General features: G+C 39.0%; 2 protein-coding genes across 11 annotated transcripts in view; one reads left to right on the top strand and one right to left on the bottom strand.

Moving 5' to 3' along the window:
• The window catches only part of SERPINI1 (serpin family I member 1), a 73056-nt gene extending 71041 nt beyond the window's left edge, over positions 1-2015 (bottom strand). Inside the window, exon 1 of the mRNA XM_080800784.1 lies at positions 1404-2015. The gene's annotated coding sequence lies outside the window, so the exon portion shown is untranslated. The remainder of the gene's footprint in view (positions 1-1403) is intronic.
• Positions 1-19005, top strand: part of PDCD10 (programmed cell death 10) — a 106237-nt gene that overhangs the window by 61228 nt on the left and 26004 nt on the right. For 2 of the 10 annotated variants that reach the window (XM_080800805.1, XM_080800806.1), the window contains exons 1-2: positions 2365-2436; positions 2897-2982. The exons of 2 other annotated variants lie outside the window; for them this stretch is intronic. The gene's annotated coding sequence lies outside the window, so the exon portion shown is untranslated. Of the gene's footprint in view, positions 1-2315; positions 2437-2896; positions 2983-5043; positions 5167-19005 lie in introns of those variants that run through there. 6 more of the 10 variants (XM_080800804.1, XM_080800799.1, XM_080800801.1 and 3 more) reach the window with 5 other exon arrangements.

The following is a 19005-nucleotide window of genomic DNA, read 5'->3' as shown; positions in this document are numbered from 1 at the left end:
GGTGCTGGAGGGGAGGAGTAAGTACACAGATAAGTCTTTTAGGCTTATCAGTAGTAGCACTTGGTAGGACAGAACTTTAATCTATGAAAAGAATTCCTTCTGGCCATTTCTTTTCAAAAAGGAATTTTTCGTGTGTTACAAAAATAAAATCCAAAAATCCTAAGTAAATGAGAAAAGCCTGAAAACAAGAAAATAGAAGGTAATTACCCCATTGTATTTATCCCAGTTTAAAAAAAGAAAATCCAGATTATTTTTGCCCAGATCCTGAAATACACAATTGTCACAATGAAAGCATTTCAGAGCCAAATGTGCTGCAATATGCTACTATGATTAAAAGCCATGTAATCTGAAAGACCTCTGTAACAAAAAGAAAATGACTAAGAAAATAGCTATTTACATACTTTTCTAAAAAGAAAGGCTGCTGTTTTGTGATAGTTACACAAAGGGACGTGTGACTTTCACCTTTACCTTAAAGCATATTTTCATCCACAGGTATTTAATAACATTCAAAGAAACTGCACATGGCTTAACACCAAGAATAAACTATGATTTTATGACACTATTACATGTGTTTTAAGCCTAAACACATCACAGCATATACCAAGGGTAATCGTTTGGCACACACTCCCTAAACAGAAAAGATCCTCACAGTTTTTCTTGTACTTTGGTTTTTAAAAATGTACAACTATTACCAGACCCAAATGAGAAAATAAGGGGCAGCAATGAAGTACACCATATGTTCCCACTGGAGGCTGAGTCCTGGTCTTTGTTTCAATATTCTAGAGCCTCTGGAAGGAATGCTAAGTATCCATCCATGAAAACGTTTTTACATTATTGCTGGCAAAGTTATACTTCTGATAGGTCTAGTCATCTTGATTATTCCTGCCTGCATTTGCTTCCTTAGTACCAATCTCTTTCAATTTTAGGAACCTGCAGTAAACCACCCTGGAAAACAGGTCGGTAGCAGGACAATCTGATAAAACAACGTACAGGGTAGACACTGAAGAAGAATACAAAGTTATTTTCCTAGTAAACGAGTTCTGAAGTAATTCTATATCAATGACAAAATTTGGGGGGTTTTACCAGCTACGCACCTATCCAGATATCATCCTCCTTATCCTCAATTAGCAGGGTTTCCCTCAACCTTAAGATCTCCCAGAACAGTTTTAATGGTATAACTCACACCAAAAACACCAACCACGCCCTTAATACTCAGAACCAAGCCACCTTTTGCTTTTTCTCCCCCCTACAAAGTCCAAAATGTACATCTTTCATCTAAAAGGATTCGCACCAGTTCCCTAACCCGAGTCAGGGACTCTTAGCTGTGCCTTGATGGAATTCCTATTGGAAGACGCTTTCTCCTGGGCAGTGTGAGGACGCCCAGAAGAGGCACCCACGCTTACCTCCCACACACCTGCAACCCCTGGCGGGATGCTGGAGCTGATGCTCGGAGGACTGCGCTCCGCTTCGCTCCGCTCGTGCTCCAGCTCTCTTCTCTCCCGGGAAACTAGAGTCCAGACTGCGCCTCCGGCTGCTACAGGGACCCAAGCTCCGCCTCCCCCTCCTCTAGTTGGAGAATTCGGCAGATGTTGCTCCTCCCCCTGCTGTTCCTGCTGCTGCCCCGGCTGGTGGCGGCGGGAAGCTGCTGCCCTAGTACCTTCCCGCTCCCTGCACTTCTGCAGTTGTTCTGCCGCTTTCCTTCCCCTGGGAACTCCTCTGTTCTCAGTCAGTGGCCTCACACCTGCAGCTGCCTCCTACCCCGCCCGGGCGCCGGCCCCAGAAACCCAGGCTCACACTATCCCTTCCCGACGACCCTCAGGTCTGGCCGCCTGGTGTGCCTGGAGCTTGTCCACTTTCAGGGAAGCTGCTCCTCCGGCCAGGACGCATCCCCACACCGCTCCCTCTCTCTACGCCAGCGATTTCCCCGATGCTTCCGCCCTCTGGTGCAGCGTCCACAGCTCTGCCGCCCCACGTTACCCGCCTCAAGCTCTCCCCTCAACCCCCTTACTTCCTCTGCTCTGCTAGCCCGCCCCCACAATGGGTGAGTCGCCTGCAGGGCCGACCCGGCACCCTGATTGGTGCAGGTGAGAGCTGACCCCTCCCTTCCTCCTCCTTTTGAACACCCTCTCCCTCGGTCTCACCTCCGCCCGCAAAGGCAGGGAACTCTCTTGCTATTGGCTAGAAGTGTCCCCACCCATCGCCTTAGGCTCTACCGCATGGCCTGCCGGGAATTGTAGTCTTGCATGTGCAGAAATTGCCGACGAAGCTGGCGAGTGGGACTACGAGTCCCCATAGGCCCCTGCGCGACTCCGGCTGGGCAGGATTCCGGACAACGCCTGGTTCCTCTCGGGTCCTTCCGGCGTCGCCGGAGTGAATTGATCCGGGAGTTGAAGAGGGCTCCAAAGGTGGGAAGTGAAGTCAGTGCCCCAGTTGCCGGTAAGGTGTGGCTCTTCTACCTCAGTCTCTGTAGCCCCCAGCGGAACAGAGGAGGTCTGGGGTCACACAGGGGCCGTGGCCGAGGCACTCCGGCTTGGCTCTGGCAGGCGGAGCGGTCGGGGCTGGGAACGGGGCCCTATGGGCGTAAGCGAGGTTACCCTACGCGAGTGGCGTAAAGCGGGTTTGTAAATGCTGCCTACCCTGCTCGGGCCTGAACGCCTCCAGGAAGTCTCCTCTAGGTGGGGGCGGGAGGGGAAGGGCGAGGTTGGCCTCTGGTGCCCCTGGAGAAGGGATAGGGCGGATGTGTCTGGGGTGGGGTCCTCCGAAGGTGTGGCTTGGGGCGGGGAGATGTGGCTGCTGTTTTCCCCCTGCTTTAGAAGTAGGATAGGGGAGAAGTGGAAGAGGAAAGGGGCGCTTGGGAGTCTGCTCTTAGGGTGACTCAGGTTATGCCCTTTGAAAGAAGAGGAGAACTGTAAAAGAAGAGTCATATATTGACAGAGAGCTACGGATTCAGTTCCAGTTTCATGATGTGGCCCTTCTAAGGAGGTAATTTTGCCTCTAAGCAGAAAACCTTCACCCTTTTAGGTGTAATTCCAAAGGTATCTTTACACCCGTTCTGTTTTCAAAGACACAGTTTTCAGATGCTGATGAGAAACTGAGGGGATAAGTGAAGTGCCCAAGGTCACACACATAGGGACTGATCTGAATCTAATCCAGTTGTAATCCAGTTTCTGAATCAGGGCTGCCGCACCAGAAAGAAAGAGTAGGGAGGTTGGTGGTTTTTTGAAGTGAGTGGGGGAAGTTGCAAAGTAATGCATTTTATGTATTTCTGAGAAGCCCTTTGTGAGGTGAAGTTTTTTTTGAGTTGGAGAAATTCCTCAGTAAAACAAGGACAAACTCTGACTTTTTGGAAAAATAAGAATGAGTGTTCAACCTACTTACTACGGGTATCCTAAGTGACGGACTGTACCACCATTTCAAACGCTAGATAATGAGATAGGAGAATGTAAAAAAATACATCCCATCTTTACCTTTTAGAAGTTACTCCTTTTCTTACCTACCTTAGGACTGACGGTTTTTATTCTGATTTTGTAAAACTGACGACAGTAGTGTAGGAATTCTTTCACAACGCTTACTTTATACGTTTTTCAATTAATAATAGCATCAAGAGAGTTTAGTGTGCTCATTTCTAGAAAAGAAGTTACGTTGCATTTCTTGGAATTAACATCACATTTTTGTTGTTTTCTCTTTACTTTTCCCCTCATTTTCTTGACTCCAGTGTATGTGTATGTCTGTATAAAATCATCAAGTACTTAACCTATTTTATTTTTCTTAGCATTATAAATGACTTTTAATTCATCCTATTTATACTGGAGGATGGGAAAATTGGACATTTATATTTTATATTGAGCACAAAGCAGTATCCTTGTACCGGTCTTATCCTTTATAATTATTTGTGTGGCCATTTATAGCTCATGAATATTACTAAATCTTTAATAGAATTTTAGGTGTGTGTTTTTTGACATCAGAATTTCTTTTGTGATGTTTTTGTGCAATAATTCAGTATCTACTGATAGCTAGCAGTTAATCCTGGTTTACTGTTGTGTAAGTTGACCATTGAAATATTCTGCTTTTTGAATAGATTCTGCGAATATTAACAGTGTCTAACTTTTGAATACAAAAATGCTTTCTAGGATCATATATTGTGTATTGTTCCTGTATGAAGTTAAGATGGTCTGGAAATTAATATAACCTTTTTTTTTTAAAGATTTTATTTTTATTTACTTGTCAAAGAGAGAGAGAGCACAAGCAAGCAGAGTGGTAGGCAGAGGCAGAGAGAGAAGCAGGCTCCCTGCTGAGCAAGGAGCCAGATGCGATGGATCCCAGGACCCTGGGATCATGACCTGAGCTGAAGGCAGCCGCTTAACTAACAGGCACCCAGGCGTCCCACGGAAATTAATATAACCTTTAACATAGGATAGAGATACGATATTACAGAATGAAGTAGGAAGTATTGGGGTAACATAGCGCCATGAGTAATGCAATACACAAGGAAGAAAGACCACCTAAACAAAATTATTTGGGGATAACTGGCTCTATGCTATATTACAGGAGGAAGTGGTAGTTTACATAGAGGGTAAACTGAACATGAGTTAGTGATAATAAAGCAAGAGTGTTAATGTGGTGGCAATGTAGGCATTTCCTTTTTGTTGGGGGAAGTGTCAAGGGAGTTCTCTAACTTTTGGAATGGCAGCTATGAGGTTGTGGAATGAGCTTTTGAATTAAAAGTCAGGAAAATTTGGAAACAAGTAAAATTGATTTAATGTACTTGTTCAACGTGTGTTAGTTTTTGTCCTGGGTTCAGTTCTATCATTACTCTTCATCTCTTAGGCTAGTTATAGTTTTGATATTTCATCTATTTGCAGTGATAGAGTAAGGTTTTTATTATATTTATCATCTTTCAGTCACATGCTGGTGTACTGTGGTCACTTTAGATCTCTGCACATTGAAGAATTTAGGGTTCCCAGAGTTATGTGTATACTTGTATTTTTATAACAGTTTGCAGTTCACCAGTATCCACATTTGTTCTCATTTTTGGTTTTGCAGGAGCCTTGTGTCACTTTTGGACATCATCTCTTACAGGACTTAAGATGTCTCCCATATACATCTGTCGTTGAGGGTAGAAGGTCATGAGAACAGGACTCTGTATTATCATTGCATTCCCAGTAGGTAAAATAATTGAGTACCTGTTTACACAGAGAACGAAGAAGTTCATATTAGTTAAGTGTAAAGTCATGAAACTAGCGATTGGTGGGATTAAGGTATAAACCAGGTCTTCTGGTTATAGATATTACTATTATAGAATAAAGACTGGGTTCCTAAAATATTTTATATGAGAAGAGGACTTAAAATGACTTAAATATTCAAATTCTCTTACCCTCATACTCTTTTTTAATGCTGACAGTTCATCCTTTGGCTCCCTTCCAGCTCTCTGTACTTAATCCCAACCTTTCTTATTTACTGTACCTTTCAGTTACTACATACATAAGTTCCTTCCTGACTTAGGAACCTTTGTACATATTCCATCTCCCTGTGGGACTGCTCTCCCTCCCTTTCCTAAATCTGGCAAAACACGTAGTTAATTTGCAGATTTCAGTTTTGATGTCATTCCTCAGAGGAACCTTACCTGACCTTCTTTGACCCTTCCTTCCTAAAACTAGAACTTACTATAATAAGTTCCCAGTGTATCTTCACCAGCTTTGTATGTCTTTGTAGCATCATCACAATAGGAACTTAATTATTTCTTTACTTATTTGATAAATGTCTGACTCCCTCACTAGACTATAAGCTACCTAGGTAGGACCCTCTCATTTGTCATGTGACTGGCACACTCACTACTTACGCAGTATCTGGCACAAGTAAGTTTTCAGTAAATACTTGCTGAATGAGTGAGTAAATGATTGAATGAGTGCATTCATGCACAGTGCCTCCGGCACTCTGGTAGGGACAGAAGTACAGAAGTAAGTAAAACAGATTTGCTTTCCACCCTTAGATGATAGGACTTACGACAGAAGTTTTATAATATAAATAGTAGAAAAATGTTTGTTCTTTTTGGAGGTCTCTAAAAGCAGGAGAGATTGTTTTCTGTAGGGAAATGACAAAGGAGTCATTTTCTGTTACAGCAAACTTTGTGTATAACAAAGCATTTTGGAGACCTTATCTCTGTCTTGCTTTTTGCAAGCAACATTCATTTTAACAAAATACAGATGTGGAGGAAACAAACTTTTAATGGATTCTGTGCTTCTCTAATGTGATCTCATTTTGTCCTGAACAGAACCCATGCTTTTCTTTTTTCTTTGTTGTTTCATTCTGTTTTTTAACCATGGTATCTTCTTTTGAATTTTACTTTTAGTATCATCTGCTTTAGACAAGGTGACTTTGTAAAATGGAGTCATGCTTGTTTCAAAGTAGTTTATATTTTGAGCTTCTTGGAAAGTTTCATATTTCACTGGGTCCTATTTGCTTTAAACTTAGATACTTATGAAAGTTAAATGATGATTATTTTAAAAATATGCAGACCCATTTTCAGGGATAAATTTGTCTTAGATTTTGGTTGTGAAAACAAATTCAGTAATCCTTTGTGGTACTATAATAATTGCATAGAATAAATTGAACAGCTCTGAGTTGCTGTAACCTTAAATGCTTTCATGAATTTACCAATTCCCTTTCCTAGGAGAGATTGTCAAAAAAATTATTGCTAGTATTTGGCTTTAAAATTTGATAATGCTCCCAGTTTTTATTAATAAATGTAAGTCTTTAATAAGTCCTAAACTTCCTTTTTTTTTTTAAGTCTGTTTTTATGTTTTTTTAAAAAATTTTCATGGTATTTTTTAGCCAAGAAATTCATATTTACCTAGTTTAACCAATATATGGAGAATAAAGCTGAAGTACTGCTTTTTACATGTTTTTGGGTCATCAGGGTCATTAAAATAGGTAATGTTACTTCAAGTTTTCAGCTTATTTCATGGTAAGTAAACTGTAAAGGAGATTTAGAAGTAAGTATGAATTTTTTTGTATATATTACTTCATTTGGAATGTTATAGAAAGTGGAAGTCTTAGATACTGATTTTTGGGGGGCATACAATGTAACCAATGAAATCAACTTTATTGTAGCATTTAGAAATAATTTATTTGCAGAAAGGTCCATTTTTGTAGGAAAATGAAAAATCCAATTTTTAAATTTTATCTACAAAATTAATTGCATCTTTGATGTAGTGTAGTATTACAATCTTACTTTTCTTTTTCTCTCTCTTTTTTTTTTTTTTTTAAAGATTTTATTTATTCATTTGACAAACAGAGATCACAGGTAGGCAGAGAGGAAGGGAAGCAGGCTCCCCGCTGAGCAGAGAGCCAGATATGGGGCTTGATCCCAGGACCCTGAGATCATGACCTGAGCCGAAGGCAGAGGCTTAACCCACTGAGCCACCCAGGTGCCCCACAATCTTACTTTTCAAAATTACCCTTATATTTTTGGTTTGAATAAACTTTTTTTTTGTTTGTTAACTACTCAAAAAGTGAGTTTAATCTATTCAGTCTTAATCATACTCCAGGGTGACCCAGCTCCAGGGTGGCTCAGCCTTCAGTTCAGGTCATGGTCCTGGGGTCCTAGGATGGAGCCCCACATTGGGCTCCCTGCTCAGCAGGGAACCTGCTTTTCCCTCTTCTCCCTGCCTGTACTCTCTCGCTATCTCTGTCTCTCAAATAAATGAATTAAAATCTTTTTTAAAAAAAAAATCTGCTTTTCTGTAGTTGCTTGGAATCAGTTAATTGTTGCTATTTAAGAGAAAAGAAAAAGAGGATTTCATCAGCAAGCTTGTAAAGTATTGGGTAACGGCAATGCAGTGTATTAAATGGTAGTGACTACTGTTTACTCAGGTCAGTCCCTTGGAAATAAGTTTACTAGAAGTAAGTATAGATTGCTTAATAATACTTTGGTTTATTCATTTGTCAAATATTTATTGAGTATATATTATGTGTGAAATTAACCTAAATATTTAGAATAAGTTGGGATATAATCTGGTAGCTAGCATTTATTGAGCAGTAACTCAATACATACTAAGGCATCATACTAAGCCACATGATGTCATATAATCCTAGCAACAGTCCTAGGAGTAGAGGTACTATTATCCCCAATTTAAATGGGAGAAATCAAAGTACAGAGAGGTTAAGCAACTTGCCCAAGGTTATACAACCAGTAATTGCTTGGAATTAGAATTTGAATCCAGGCTGCCTCACTCAAGGGACTATATTTAGAATCATTGCCATAAAAATGGTGTACTGGTTGAGCTCTATTGGAGGGCAGTTAGATTTAAAGTTGCAGTTACAGAGAACTTTTATATTAGATGCTGAGGCCAGTATGGCAGGGAAAAATTTCTTACATTCAAATTTACTTGAAAAAGTCTTGTAGGGATTTAGCACATTGGAGACTAACATAACTTCCAGCCAGTTTTCTTTAGCAATGGAGTAGAATTACTTTTCCTTTGAGTAGTAGGTGAAGCATTTGACTTGTTATTCAGAGCCATGTTGGAAAAGTAGTATGTATAACACGGGAATAATAATGTGGTGACCTGTTCATAGTGAGAGGATAACTGTGTCTCCAAGTCTGGCAGGAGGAATAGCATAGCCATGTCTGTCCTATCTTCCATTCTGGGGCTTATGCACATGGAATGGAATTATGATCATCTATGGATTTCAGTAGTTCTCTTTTTTGATTTCTTCAAGAAGTATTAAGCATGCGTGTTGAACTTGTGTATGGTAAGTATATGTGTAACATGAGGCAGGTGTGCTTGAGGAGTTATGCAAAGTGGCAGCTTGACATGTTGTATTTCTTTATTGTTCCTCTTCCCTGCAACACTGCATCGCCCACAAGGGCATGGACTCTTTCTGACTTTTCATCACCACATCTTCACCTAACACTTGCTGACTTCCACTGACTATGGAGAGTACTGCACTAGCTACTAGGAAATAGAGAAAGGAATAAAGCTTCTCTTTAACGCGTTTATCCTTTAGTGGGCAGAAGGGGAAGGGGATGGGAAGATTGTTACATGGGCAGTTAGCCTTTCTAATATATATATTTTTTTCTAGTTTTTTTTTTCTTTTTGTCTTTTAACCTCTTTTACCCCCCTTCATTGCATATTAAGTGTTGCATGCATCTGTTAATTTGTTAATTTTGGCTCAGAGCTGATAGAAAAGGAAAAAAATAGTAGTTTCTCTAGCTGACCACAGGTTCTCTGGTACTAAAACATGCCTTCCTGCCTCGTTCAGCCATCCTGTCTTCAGGATGAGCTGGAACTCCGGTGGGGATTGGAGTTAAGGAATGACAAAACCGTAAGATGGTACACCCCTTCTCCCGTCTCAGACTTAATATGAGGTTACTACCACAAAGCCAGTTGGGAATGGTAGAGGAGTCAGACCTGGCCTCTAGGCTGCAACTCCTGCCTATACCAGTTCACAATGTTGCAAGGCTTAATCAGTTTAATTTAAAAAAACTTTGAATTTTGCTGTAGTCTCTTATTCAGAAATATATATGCTTTATCCATAATAAAATTGGCATTCTGGCAGTGTTGTCAAAACTCTAGATTTCTCAGGTCCTATCTTAATTTTGGTGTGCCTCCTTAAAAATAATTACAGTTTTGAAAGGAGGCTACAAGAGGAAATACATATACAAGCAGATATCCTTATTTTGTGTGTGTGTATGTATGTGACTAATAGCATTTGTATTTGAGATGCGGAGCTAAAAATGAAGTTAAATGCCATCATCAAGATAAAACCTTGTCCGTATTAGCACCTAGTTTTAAACAAATGACCCAGTGAATTTGTTATCTGGAGCTCACGGTTTTATCAACATTTGAGTGCCTTGTGGCAGTGTATTGGTGCAAAGAAATTTTTAAGGTAAGGTAAAGAAAATACACTTTGCATTTGGTAGAGGACCTTAGGCAATTAAGAGTCGTTAAGATAAATGGAATCTAAGATTGTAAGTGATACAGAGCAGGTGGGCCTAACCCATGTGGTACAGTCTCCTTAAATTGTACCTTCAAGCATAGAGAACATAGAAACAGTATGAAGGTTTAAGTTTAGTTGTATTTTTAAGGGATTTTAGAGGAAAGCTTTAGTATCGTTTTAGAGAAATTAAAACAGGAGATCACAAATACCGGTAAAAAGGAAAATAGAAAGATGTACCTCAGACACCTAATGGCTACTCAATTGAGCATTATTTGATTAATGAGCCACTAGGTTAAGAACTTATAACAAAAGATGCACATATTCAAGGGGTTGAATTTGTTTCCTGCCCTACAACAAATGTTTTCATTTAAATTTTGTTCAGACTAGGATTTTAACAAAAATTTAGGCATTGGAATAGGAAAAAATGGAAGATTGTCACAACTAAAGAGATGTACTATTTTCTCCTGAATTACTTGTGCAAAAATATCTTAGAAGCCAGTTGTTGGTACTTTTATTATTCCCATTTCCTATCAGGTAATTTGGAGGTAATGAGCGCTTTGGTTTTGTTGTCAGCTATTTATTATCCTATAGGTTATGCCCTTTTATGAATTATCTTGAGGTCTTTGATTTCATCTTTATTTTCAGTCTGCTACCCAGTCTGCCTCTGGGCCAGTTTTCTGTAGTAAAGTTGATCTGTTCACATGAAGAGAATAAAAAGTAATTTTAACATAGGCTTGATGGTCAGATTCTTTTAAGTATTCTAAGACTATGTAGCTTGCTTTGGACGATATGTAACTTTTTTCTGGTGATTCAAGTATTTTATGCCTCCATTTTGGCAAATGGAGGAGAAAATTATTTTTAAAATATGCTATGTAAAGTGACCTTTCTGATGTTGGGATACCAATAAGAGGTTGTCATTGTGTATGTGCTGTGCCTCTGTGGACTAGTGTGAGGTAAATGAAGGGCCTAGGATACAAAATTTAAGGAGGCACTTACTCTCTGTCATGCAAGTCAGAGCCAAGTTTTGTGCTCTGAGTGGTCTGTTTGGCCTCACCCTAGTTTCAGTCCTTTTGCTGTCAGGTTCATAGAATTCTGTCTAAAATGCCAGTAACTGGGGCATTTGGGTGGCTCTGTCAGTTAAGTGTCTACTTACAGCTCAGGTCATGATCTCAGCATCCTGGGATCCAGCCCTGCGTTGGGCTTCCTGCTCATCAGGGAGTCTACTTCTCCCTCTCCTGCTCCCCCTGCTGGTGCGTGGGCACTGTCCCTCTGTCAAATAAATAAAATATTTAAAATAAATAAATAAACTGTAACAATATGAATTAAATGCTCATTGCGTGTCAGTCACTGTATTAACTGCTTCATATGTAATAACCATGTAAGGTGTAAGGTGAACACTTACTCTTAATAATCATGTACTCTTTAGTACTCTTAATACCATGAAAGGTGAGCACTCCAATATTTTCATTAATTTCTCAGTATAGAAAGAGAGATGAATAATTTAAATGATAACGCCCAGCTGAGCAAAAATTGAAACTCAGGTCCTTGTTTCAAATTTGAGAGCATACTTAGTGCTCTGTACTGTCCCATCTGTGTGTAGAAAAACTTAATTCTTGTCCACTTTATAGATTTCTGTACTAAGAAACAGTACTCCTACATCCCCACAAGAAACTGTGCTATCCAAAATATGCAAATGCATACACTGACATGATGCAGTTAACTTTTAAGGTGAGTGAGTCAGATGTCTCATCAGCACCAAATTGAAGATCCACAAATTTGTACTGCTTAGTAGCACCTTAAATCAGAGCCCTACTCTTGCTGGCTTCAGTCATCAGACACTCCGTGTGGAATTTGGGGGTTGGCTGTAAGCAGATTGACCCATGGATGACGTAAAGGTCAGGGCAGGTTAGTCTAGAAGTAGTTCATTTGGTGGACTAGTAACATGTGCTGAACAATAGGCTATAATAGCTCTGTGGCATATTTGTTTAAAATCTCTATCACCGTTCTGTTCGGTTTCTTAATGTGAATTTCTGTGGACATTTCTAAGTTGTAAAATTTGGAGATTGGATGAAATAATATATAATGGCTTTTTTCACTTTAAAATTTTAGGGTCTTAATGTTTACGTTTCTTAAGTGCATAGGCATATGACAAGAGTAAGGGTAAATTTATTGGTGAGAGATTGAGACGTAGAACTGAGTTATAGAAAAATCTGGGACCAGAAAGGCTTTTGCCAGCACTTAATCTTACTTTTGGGATCATTCATTCCCCTTTGTTCTTCATAATGCCTTTTTTTTTTTTTTTTTTTTTTTTTTAAATGCTTGTGTCCTGATTGCCCTAGAGCAGTAGTTTTCCAGCTGTGGAGAGAGAGTTGCTGAAGAGCTATGAGAAGGAGAGGCTAGAGTCTGGTAAACTAGTTACTTCATCCATTTATGGGACAGATGAACAGTTGAGTGTGTTTTCTCTCTCTTTGATAAAAGATTTTATTTGAAAACAACAGTTCCACTTTTTTGTTTTTTTTTTTTTAAGATTTTATTTATTTGTTTGACAGAGAGATCACAAGTAGGCAGAGAGACAGGCAGAGAGAGGGGAGAAAGGCTCCCTGCTGAGCAGAGAGCCTGATGTGGGGCTGGATCCCAGGACCCTGAGACCATGACCTGAGCCAAAGGCAGAGGCTTTACCCACTGAGCCACCCAGGCGCCCCACAGTTCCACTGTTTTAAAGAGGCTTAAAATCACTTACCTTTCTTTCTTTATCTGGCTTTTCAGGCATCCTTGATTTCCCTGACTAGATGATTGTACAGGAGACCTGATTTCTAGAAAGAGATCTGAAATTTCATCTTCGATTAAAATGTAGTTATAATAGCTAATATTGAATAATTATTGTGTGCCGTGCACTGTTCTGAACACTTTATCTGTAATAACTTGTTGAATCATCACATCAGCCTTAAGAGAGAGAGGCTTATAATCATTTCATAGGTGAGAAGACTGTAGCACAGAAAAGTTAGATAACTTGCCACAGGTCACACCATATAGTAAGTGGTAGATCTGGGATTGAATCTAGGCAACTCTGGTTCTAGAATCACTGTGCTTATTACTCACCTCTCTAATGACAGTGCTATTAATGTTAGCTAAGTATAGTAGAAGCAGTCCTATTCCTACTTTTTTGTAGGTAACATTGTGGTTTTTGAAGTGTTTCTTACAATCTTATTTCTCCACAGAAAAAATCGTAAGTTTTAATTGACTGATTTGTAATTTTGTTTAGAACCAAATCTGCTTATTAGTAAAGAAACACTTATCTGTGACAGACATATGGGAATTAACAAAGAATGATAAAAGAATGGAGTTAAATTTAGAGCGCTTTTACATTTTGCATTTTTCCTTTATGGATCATTGTGTTTTAATTTGCCAGTCTTACCTGTTTTCAAAGACATCTTAGCTTTCAGATGATGTTTTAGTTAGAAACTTACTTCTTAATTAACAGCTTAGCAAATGCTTGTTTGGCCAATCATGTTTACAGAGATACTGAAGACTTATCTTTTTTATTCTGTTTTTTAACAAACCATAGCTGGAGTCCTTTAACCATTAGTGGTATCAGATACCTGGAAATTGTATTATGACAAAGAGGTGCCTTTAAAAATTTGATTGAGAGGTTAGACCTTCCAGTGAAGTGATAATTCATAGTGGAATGTGTGCTTTCTTTGAATAGTTATTTAAAAGTGCAAAAACACAGTGCTTAGTAAATTACAGGTATTTAATATAGAGGTTTTATGGTTTGATTTAGAAATCACCTCATCTTTTACAAGTATGCAGCTTGGTTTTTGTTCATTTTAAAAAAGAAACTAAAGCATGGAGAGTTGAAGTGCCTTGCTCAGAGATAAGATGGTTTATAATGACAGTATGCATTGAGTCCTTGTTTTCAGACCTAATACTTAGGCTTTTCTTCCGTAGCTGTGCGCATACTCTCCACTGATATCTTGAAGATGTCTAGAAAAAATGTTGGTACGTGTAAACAAGATGGTGGCAGAGTGTCCTAAGTTATACTTAACCATTAAGAAGGAATTGTTTCTAGATGTCCCTAAATACAAAATTCTGTAAAAACTGAACTAGTTGTAATGCATGCTCAGGGAGGTTGAGTTCCACATACCCTTATTAAAAAAGAAAGCTACATATGGAAGACCTTGATTATAGAAAATATAATTTGCAGAGGAAGGAGAGAGATGTAGGTATATCTTGAAGGTTTTAAGCTTATTTTGGTCTAAGTAGGATCTACTCAGCCCTATTCCTCTGCCTCTCTTTTTCCTAGCTTTCTCCTCTTAAGTATTTTGTCTCTTGTAAAAGTGGCTACATTTTGAGGTGAGAAGGCCCTATAAGGTAGGTTGTGATTATCAAAGGCTCACCTTTTCAGCTGTGCTAAATGGCCAGACTGAGCTACAAAGCCTTAGAATAAATTTAGTTTCTCTACGAGGCTGATGGGTATGATTCACGATCTGAGGTGCTTGAGAGAACGCGGATTGTGTCAGGTATTTGAAACCTTGAATCAGCCAGCTATTGGGCAGACTCTTTCTACTAGAATTCTTAAGTAGTTTCTGTGATCTGATAAAAATTTTTTTTCTTTAGTTTCCCATTAGATCTTTTGAACCTGTAGTAGATCACAGTAATAACATTTTATTATCACTGAAATTTTAGAATACCAGAGTGTTTAAAGTGATAGACTTTTATTCCCTCTTTGTTTCTGTTCAGAAAACAAGGCCAGTGATTAAGGGAAACTTCCACATAATCAAAACCAAAAAGAACCCCTGTCTCAGGTGCTTTGTTTTACCCAAATCCTTGAGCCTGGCCTTGGCAGATAGATTTTCTGACTCTCTAGGCACTGTTCTTTCCCTACCAGTGGTTTCCAGCTTGTCCTGTTCATGAGAATCGTCAGGGTTGTCTGCTAAAAATATAGCTTCGTGGACCCTATCTTGGAAATTTTGATTGAGTCATCTTGGGAATGTTTTTAATAAGGACTGAAGTGATTGTGATGGCTTAGGTCATCCATTTGGAAACTACACTACTCCTGCACCCTTTCCCATAGAGAAAGTCTTGCTTTATGCTGAAAGCTGGATAACTTTTTGGATCTTGCTTATGTATAAGGCAGGGCTAACCTATGTTGGAAATTCTTGCACTTGGAGAATTTTGTGAACTGTTAAATTATATGCCAATTTTGTCCCATGATTTAAAAGATACCGTAGCAGCCCTAATAAAAGACGTTAGAATGTATAATCTGTGATTATTTTATTTTCTTTAGTTTTATTTGGTTTTCATGTATATTTCTTTTGGAATTCTGATTTTAGTTGCAGTCATCTGATGCTAATATTCTCTTAGCTTACCATACTAGGAAGAGCTTGGGATAGCAAGAAGTAGTAAAATCTGGTAAATGTGACTGGTAAATTAGACTTTGTTAATAGAATTAATTAGCTTTCTGTGTTTTATTTTGCTAGGCTTGATATTTGGAAAGTATTAGCAAGACTGATTCATCTTATAAATTGCCCATCTCTTATCTCATTAATTTGTTCATTCAACAAACATTTATTGTCTACTGTGTACCTTCTACATTGACTGATGTCTCTGTTGGGAAAAAGAAATACAGATGTTGGCATAAACATGAATTCTGCTTACTGCCAGAATGAATAAACTTCTGTTAGCTAAATGTTCATGAATAGGTTGGGGGTCTAATCAAAATCAATCAATTGTTCTTTCCCTCTTCAAGGAAAGAGATTAAAGGAATTATAAGAATTTAAGACCAGGTGAGAGGGCTAAGTTTTGGATTTGACTCTGAAGAAAAACAAGACAATTACACCTGCCTACAGATGTCTTAAGGGTAGAATTTATTTAAGAGCCTTCTTTTTCTCCCCAAGAACAGCATATTGCAGTACCAAGGACTTTGCTTGTCCCCTCCTTATATTTGAGTAAATAACTTTAGCTCTAGAATTATCTTCTGCCCAGATGGATTAAAATGAGGCTCTCACAGGAAATGTTGATTCTCATCCGTAAGATATATCTGAGTATAGTTCTTTAAATGAACAGACTCCTGTTGGTTCTTTGGGCAGGGCAGGACAGAAACTCCTAAGACTAAGACTTTGGCAGTGGAATGCCCAAGAACCTATTTTTGTTTTCCCTTCACTTTATTTTTTTTTAAAGGTTTATTTTGTAAAGATTCTTATTTTATTTATTTGACAGATCACAAGTAGGCAGAAAGGCAGGCAGAGAGAGAGGAAGGGAAGCAGGCTACCTGTCGAGCAGAGAGCCCGATGCAGGGCTTGATCCCAGGACCCTGGGATCATAAACTGAACCGAAGGCAGAGGCTTTCACCCACTGAACCACCCAGGCGCCCCTGTTTTCCCTTCACTTTAAACAAATAGTAATTGTCTTAAGTGCAGGAAGTGTTTAATACTTAAGCATCTTGTGTCAGAAATTAGTATTGCTATTTTGAACATTCAGGGAAATAAGGGGGAAAGTATAAATGAATTGGTTGCTTATTCTATTTGTATGGTATTACTATATACAGAGGGTGTTTTTGAAGAAAAGTGTGCTTAAAAGTATACATTTTGTCTTAAGTTATTGACATCTGTGATTTTGGTTTTTTAAAAATGTTGTGATGCTAACTCCTTGGGAAGCAAAGCTTACTTTGAAATGAAAACTTTTTTCCCTAATGCAACACATTGGAAATGGAAAACTAAGTAGTTCTTGTCTTGTTGCCACTATACCTACATTAAATTTTTATTTATTATTACTTAGCAGTTATAACCATGGCAAGTCATTTTTTGGACTGTGGTTTCTGTTGTACTGCATGGTAGATGAGGTGAGTTTTTAAGGCCTTTCCAGATTTGGGATTAGGGGTTCAGTTGGCTTTGCGTGAATGATGAGTGCTTACCTCAGAAACCAGTATCCCTTAGGGAGTTGAAACTGGTAATGTGCTGCCCACCTGCCCTGGGCCTGCCGACACCCGTGGTGAAAGGAAGAAACCTTCTCAAGGAGGCAGGGCCTCAGGCTCTTGCTCAGTTCAGTTGACCCTTGCTCTTCGGGTTGACAGGCTCCTTGTTGCTTGGAGTAATTGTAGGTTGTCCATTGAACCATTTCAAATAAAGAAGCATGTAGAAGAAATGACAGCATATTTCAACTTGAACTAAAATTGGCATATTTAAAAAGCCTTATTGAAATTGTTGATTTTTTAATCTCATGTAAACATTGATGAAACTATGAGTGGCCCCAGTTTTGTGAATGTGTGTTCTCATGAGAAGTTCAGTTGTAACTTGGTTCTTTAAACATTTTCCATAGAAACAGTATTAAAAGGTAGATAAATGTGATGTAAGACAGACACCTATTTAGCTCATAATATTGCTGTAATACGAGGCGGCTGGGTGGCCCAGTGGGTTGGGGCCTGTGCCTTTGGCTCGGGTCATGATCCCCGGGGTCCTGGGATTGAGCCCCAGTCGGGCTCTCTGCTCAGCAGGGAGCCCGCTTCCCCCTGTCTCTCTGCCTGCCTCTCTGCCTACTGGTGATCTCTGTCAGATAAATAAATAAAATCTTTAAAAATAAATAAATAAATATTGCTATCATACTTACTTTTTTTTTTTTAAGGACTTTATTTGAGAGAGAGAACGAGCGGTGGGGAGGGGCAGAGAGAGAGAAAAAGAGAAAGAGAAGCAGAGTCCCGACTGAGTAGGAAGCCCGATGTAGGGCTGATCCCAGGATTCCAAGATCAGGACCTGAGCCCAAGGCAGATGCTTAACCGACTGAGCCACCCAGGCGCCCCTTTAACACTTTCTTTTTGATGACATAGCAGCTACTAGTACTGTAAGTTAGTTTTAGAGGCAAGAAATATATGTATATGTTTGGTTTTTCTAAATTTGAATCATAAATATCTTAAGTGAAACTCCTGACATGGGACAGTACTATTGATTCAATTAAAAGAAATTTCAGTGCCGCAATTTACAAAAGGTAAAAATTAAGTGTTTGAACAGGTTTCGTGGGGTGCCAGCAGGATTCTGAGTGACTCTAGCTACTTTTACGGATCCCTTCACTCTGTCTGCCTTTATATATGCAGGGATACATACATGTTCAAAAGAATAAAAGACAAAAATAATCCAGTTGAGCCTGCTTTAGGAATTCACCCCGTTTTTATTGAAATCACCTCTCTCACCAGCTCACTGTGTCAGTTCCTGCAGGTAGGTAGTTCTGTCCCCCGGTATACAAGTGACATTACTCTGTGAGCATTATACATGACCTCATCAAGAAATCCCTTAACTTTTTAAAAGTTATTGTCTATGCTCAGGAGCATTTAAAACTTTGGACGACCTTCTCTTTGAAACACCTGGTTTCTGTGATGCTGGTTCTGTCACCCAATTCTCCCATAGCAGTATAGCATCTGCACTTCTCCCTTGTAAGTACTGACAATTGTTCATTTTCTGGCTTTGCTCCATGAGGTCAGAGACTGTCTTGTCTTGTTCACTGCTCCATAGCTAGTCCTAGGCCTAATTCTGTATAGGTAATGGATAAATATTTGTTAAATAAACGAACGTTTTTTTTTTCCTGTTACCCCATGAGATGGCTCATCAAGTTCTGGTGTCAGCCCTGTTCTATTTCTCGCTTATTTTTTTCCATTGATACTGATGCCTTCAATTACTGTCTATACTGTGCATCCAGTATCCATCATTTGCATTTTGACTGCTGTCCCTGCATTTCAGCTTTTTTTTGTTCCAAGTTTACTGTGGAAAAAGTATTCATAATTTATTTCTAAAGCAGAAAAGTAGATTACCAAATGGCCAATTAAGAGTTAAATAGATACAGCAGATTCACAATTGATACTGACCTTCTTCCTCTTGCTACTTGCTTAGGTCCAGTTGGTCTTTTGTATAACTATACTGGGTCTCTTAAGTTTCTCCTGCCTTCAGTTTATGTTCCTCCGTTTTGTCCTTAACAGTATGACCAAAGCAGTCTGCTTAAATAAATGATCTGATCAGGTAATGGTTTTCTAATACCCTATGGAATAAACTTAGGAATTGGCCTTATTTTTATTTATTGATT

The sequence above is a fragment of the Martes martes genome (assembly GCF_963455335.1).
Source record: "Martes martes genome assembly, chromosome: 1".
Lineage (NCBI taxonomy): Eukaryota > Metazoa > Chordata > Mammalia > Carnivora > Mustelidae > Martes > Martes martes.
The sequence above is the reverse complement of the archived record's forward strand: the minus strand, read 5'-3'. Positions and strand labels throughout refer to the sequence as shown.